The sequence below is a fragment of the Lithobates pipiens genome, unplaced genomic scaffold (assembly GCF_037356315.1).
Source record: "Lithobates pipiens isolate NorthernLeopardFrog02 unplaced genomic scaffold, aLitPip1_a1.2 Scaffold_8, whole genome shotgun sequence".
NCBI lineage: Eukaryota > Metazoa > Chordata > Amphibia > Anura > Ranidae > Lithobates > Lithobates pipiens.
The window spans coordinates 371,249,973-371,255,784 of record NW_027507903.1 but is presented as its reverse complement, the minus strand read 5'-3'; the positions used below and the strand labels follow the sequence as shown (position 1 = coordinate 371,255,784).

At 46.8% G+C, this 5,812-nt stretch overlaps 1 long non-coding RNA gene across 1 annotated transcript; it reads left to right on the top strand.

Moving 5' to 3' along the window:
• Nucleotides 1–1,304: 1,304 nt before the first annotated feature.
• LOC143963827 (uncharacterized) lies at nucleotides 1,305–5,086 on the top strand. The gene is made up of 2 exons (XR_013271045.1): nucleotides 1,305–4,792; nucleotides 4,888–5,086. It is a non-coding gene; the product is annotated as an uncharacterized LOC143963827 (long non-coding RNA).
• The last annotated feature ends 726 nt before the right edge of the window (nucleotides 5,087–5,812 follow it).

Below are 5,812 nucleotides of genomic sequence, written 5' to 3'. Positions count from 1 at the left end.
CGTGTCAACATCTCCTGGAGAAGAACAAGAAGAAGAACAAGAACGGAAGGCGGCGGCGACAGCGGCGAAAGAAGACCGGGCCACCGCCTGCAAAAGAGCTATAAGAAGGCGCGGTGGCCCGGCAGAAGAACGGAAGGCGGCGACAGAAGAACGGAAGGCGGCGACAGAAGACCGGGCCACCGCCTGCAAAAGAGCTATAAGAAGGCGCGGTGGCCCGGCAGAAGAACCGAAGAGGGGGACAAGACCCCCGAAGTCGGGAGAAGAGGCCGGCGGCGGGGAGGAAGAAAGCCGGACTCCTCCGCTAGCAAAAGAGCTACAAGAAGATAGCGGAGGAGTCCGGCGAGAAGACCCCCGAAGACGGAAGACCCCCGGAGCTGTGCAATAAAATATTTTATCTCGTGTGTTGTGTTTTTTTTTGGGTACTTTTATTTTACAGGTGAATGGGTAGGGGTACATTGTACCCCATACTCATTCACATAGGGTGGGGGGGGCCGGTATCCGGGGGCCCCCTTATTAAAGGGGGCTCCCGGATTCCGATCAGACCCCGACAACCAACGGCCAGGGTTGTCGGGAAGAGGCCCTTGTCCTCATCAACATGGGGACAAGGTGCTTTGGGGTGGGGGGGGGCGCGCGGCCCCCCTTCCCCAAGGCACCCCCCATGTTGAGGGCACGCGGCCTGGTACGGCTCAGGAGGGGGGGCGCGCTCGCTCGCCCCCCTTTCCTGGCCGGCCGGGTAGCGTGCTCGGACAAGGGTCTGTTGTGGACTTTGGGGGGACCCCCACGCCGATTTTTTTCGGCGTTGGGGTTCCCCTTTAAGTCCATTCCAGGCGGCGGAGCCCGCGACGTCTCCGTCGCGGGCCCCGCCTACCTGCACACGCGCTCGAAATGAGCGGACTGTTGCCTCGTGTGTGGGCGAGTCCGCTCATTTCAAAAGTTGCGCGGACTTAGTACGACGAACAAAGTTTGCCGTATTTGTCCGCTCAAAAAGTGCCGTGTGTGGGCGTGTTCGTTCATTCAAAAGTTTGAGCGGACTGTTTGACGAACTTAGTTTCGGCAGACAGTCCCCGCGTGTGTACGCCGCCTAAGAGCCAGCAGGTGTTCACCAGAGCCTCTAGTGGTGAGGATAGACTGCGCTGCAGTCTGGCTCCTGATCACAGCCCCTAGGGCAGTGATGGCGAACCTTGGCACCCCAGATGTTTTGGAACTACATTTCCCATGATGCTCCAGTACACTGCAGAGTGCCAGAGCATCAGGGGAAATGTAGTTCCAAAACACCTGGGGTGCCAAGGTTCGCCATCACTGCCCTAGGGTCTCACAGCTCACACTCATGGTAGACTACAGGAGAGGGAAGCAGCAGGCTGGAACAAAAAGGATAGTAAAGGATAAGGCAGAGGTCAAGGCAACTAGCAGACAGGAACAACAGAGTAAATGCCAAAGGTTCAGGGTCACAGGCAAACAGGGATAATCTGGGACACGCCAAAAGGTCAGGGTCATGAGAACAACAGAGACAAACGAAGAGCACACGGCAAGCAGGAAACAGGAAGCCAAAAACACAATGATTGATCAGCACCGCTGGCTTGCAGTGCACAGGTTAACATTGGGTTCCCTGATAATATAATATAGGGTTCTCTGATAGGGCCTGGTTCCCTGATAGGGCCTGGGGAGGAGCCATGCTTAGAGGAGAGGTTATAAAAACAGACAGGTGAGAGTGGCTGGCCCCTTAGTCTGAACACATGAGGAGGTAAGCTGACAGAGAAAGATTACTGCATAACCATGACAAAGGGGAATGTCTCTGAACTCATCCCGTCCCCACAGAGAGTGCAGAGCATAAAATCTCTTGAGGACATATTAAAGAGGATTTTATTGAACATTTTTCCTGACTCTAGTAGGTTACAGTGTGGTGGAAAACTTTGTTGTGAGTCTTCCGTTGGTCAAGAAAGGAGCGTTGGAGAAGGCATCCGCCTAAGTAAGGCATTTTGGAATTTTTTTAGTCCTCGCCACCCAGGGCTTTCAGCTTCTACATCCCATTGGTATCGTCTGCATCACATGGTGGACAATTACCTCAGAGCCAAAACAGAGATGGAGAGATTTCCAGCTGACAATCCACTGGCTTACTGGGTCATGAGAATAGACCACTGGCCAGAACTTGTCCAGTATGCTATTGAGTTGTTGGGCTTCCCTGCATCCAGTGTGCTTTCAGAACAGGCAGTCAGTGCTGCAGGAGGTTTTGTTACTGATCATAGAAGATGTCTGTCCACGGACTCCGTGGACCATTTCACTTTTATAAAAATAAATCAGCCCTGGATTACCAGCTATGAAGCCCTTGATGCCGATATCACTGATTAACTCTTTTTGAAATGTGGAATCTCTGCAGGACTTTAAGGCCACATATCTTTGAGGGTGTTCAATCATTTCATCTGGAAGAATGTTTTTGATATAGGTTTCATGGACACAATTAACACCCAAAGACCAATTTTTTAGCACCTGTCTGACAGGTGCATATCATTGCAATTTTTTACAGCAAGGCAAATTCTTGCTTTCATCAAGATTATCTCTATAGCGTTACGGCGGGAAGGCGCCCCGACACCCAAAGACCAATTTTAATGCACCTGTTACTTCTATCCAAAATAAAAGTGACACCAGAATGTATCCAAAAAATCTCTAATCTTGTTCCCAATGCGCTACATTGTGGCCTCATCATACACACTGGCTCCCCAGCTGTTGCTGAGCAAAATAAAGGCAGCTTGCAAGAAAAAATTTAATTTCATAATTTTTTTGGCTTTTATTGCTGCAGCAGATTCTAGACATGGTACAGATCTACCACTTTACAGTTAGACTAAGGACACCCCCAGGCACTATATTGGAAGGAATTTTTCATTTAGTCATATAGTTAGTAAGGTTGAATAAAGACATCAGTCCATCCTGAGTGAGTGTCTACAATTGTCCCCATCCCTGTACATTGCACATTCACATCAGTCCCTACCCTCAAGGAGCCCACAATCCAGGGTCCCCATTCATATACTAGGGACAATTTTGGACAGAAGCCAATTAACCTACCTGCATGTCTTTGGAGTGTGGGAGGAAACTGGAGTACCTGGAGGAAACCCACACAGGCACAGGGAGAACATGCAAACTCCAGGCAGGTAATGTCGTGGTTGGGATACAAACCAGCAACCCTTGTTACTGCTAGGTGAGAGTGCTAACCACTACACCACTGTGCCACCCTATTTTTAGGCTTTTAATTTAAAAATCAAATCAAAATAACTGCTCATTTAAAAATGACGTTTTTCACAAACTTTTTTTTTATTGATACATCTCCCCCAGGGCAGAACCCAGACCTCTATAACCATTGTATGCCTAATTACTTGCATTTAAGCTTTTAAAATGGGCACTTTTGATATTTGACGTTCGGGTCCCATTGACTTTAATGGAGTTTGTTATTCAGGGCCGAACTTTTGCGGTGTTTGAAAGTTCTGGTCCGAACCAAACAGGGGTTCGTTTGGCCCATCCCTAATCACAAAGCATGTAGTTAGGGTGCTATACAGGTCCGGTTCCATGGTCCATCCCTATGAAACCCAGACCCCAAAGATCCCCACTTTTTGAAGTATGCCCATCATCATGGCTGAAGCCCAGATCCTAACTGGGGACAGGCTTACCTTTTAACGGACCAATATACAACCTTCACTTATTACACTTTTCCTAAATAGTATATGTTCTATATCAAAACTATCTGGGAATTGTGTTTGAAAATTATTCACTTAGTTTTAACAAATTCCGAACTTGGCGATAATATTCCACTATTCACAGCTTAGTCTCAGGTGGCCGATTAGGTGTTACATCAAACCACAGGTAGTGATACTACTATGTCTGCCTAAAGCCCTTTACATGTTACTCAGATGCTTCCTACTGCCCTTTTGCCACAAGGACTTCTCTACAGGATAGCTGTGTACACTTTTACACACACACTTACCCCGTTTCTGCATTCTACTCCATGATTACCTCACAGGGGAATACTCTCACTGATAGCAATGACAGAAACCAAGGCAGATTTTTCTACAATCAAAAAACAAACAGCTATTTTTTTCCCCTTCTGGCTAGTGATGCTAAAATGATTGTGATTAAAGACAAGGGTGTGCAGGCTAGTCCAACCAACATTTACAAGAAACAGCACAGAAGGAAAAGGTCTAAAGAGAAGCCAAATGCACATAAAAATTACCCTTTATTGTAAAATTTTGTCACATCATGACTAGGTAATCTCCCAACAAAAACTAAAATGAAATACAACATTATCAACAACCAGATATTATTCATTCCTCCATGCTTCAAGCACAGTGTAAATTACACTTTAAGGAGAAGTCCAGCCTTATGGACTAATGAGGTTCCTAGGGATACATCACTACCCACACAATTGTAGTTCACCTCTTTCCCCCCTCTTTTTGTCACCTGGTAGTACCCCTCTGTTGTCCTAGGTTTCTAACCATCTTCATGGCCCTACAACTTTTGGCTCAGGCCTTTCATTCATTCATGCATACATGCATACATATCTTTATACCAATATCTATTGATTTTACTCTACTACTTCAGATGCCTGACAAACATACTTATGTTCACAGCCTATACGTTTTATCGACCAATGAGGACCCTAGGGATACATCACTACACCTTTGCCATGCCTGCTCTCCGTTTGGCCCTGGTTGGGGTCCCATTTGATCCTGCCCCCTCAGCTCCCAGGGGAGGCATACGCTGCTGCCGTCTCGAGGCTGCACACCTGGAGCCATGGCCAAGCTCAGTGGTAAGTATGGGGGGGCCTACAACCCCTCCTACCCTGCGCTGTTATAACTAATACTGTGCTATATTGCCAAACATATATATTTTTGTTCATCCTAGGTACATTGTTACACACATCCACCCCTGAAGAGCGAGCTGGATCTCACGAAACTAGTCGGGTAGTATGATGCCCGTGTACCATGTACTACTTCTACATTTATGTACCAATACTCCTTGTTTATATATTTTATATTGGCAACCGTTGATGTTATTTATCCATGTAAACAATTGTACTTGAATAAACCATATATTATATTTACTACTGTTATGTTTACTGGCGGAAACAGTACCCACTTAATTTAAAGTCTCAGGGGGAATCCTTTGTTGTTTGTTTTATATTACAGGGATGGAAGTGTGTCACTGGGGACACCAGACCTTTTCCTTTGTCACTTCTCCATAGCTCAGCGCTCCAGTGAGCGTGTCGGAGCAGAGCAGGAGAGCTGCTGATTGACAGTCAGCAGTTCTATGCTTGGGTAGCCGAGAGAACCCGAGGCAATGGCCGTGTTCGATGGCTTGTTTCTCAGTTCAGCGAACCCAGGAGACAGATGCAGAATCGGACCGATGCTGCATCCAGCTAGGTAAGTATAATGGGAAAAAAAAAAAACATACTTCTCCTTTAAGAAATTTATATAAAATGCAAACTATGCACAATGGCTGTTTTTTTGTCAAACAGCAATTTTCCATTGTGGAACTGTGCTGCAACTTGAGCCAAGCGTCTCAATGGGTTTGACAGTACCACCAGTGGCAGTGCATCCATTAGGGGTGCTCGGGCACCGCCCCCTCTCTCCAGCCACCCCCACTGTATACTATGGATAGATTCATGCATTGCATGTATCTATCCATGGTCGCTATAGCCACCCCAAACCACTATGCTTAAAGTTTACCCAGGTGTGTTAGCAAAGCAAATGAATATTTGAATATCTGCTTTGCTAACACAGAAACCCGCTCATAAAGCACCCTTACCCATTGAAAAAAATGGAGGCAG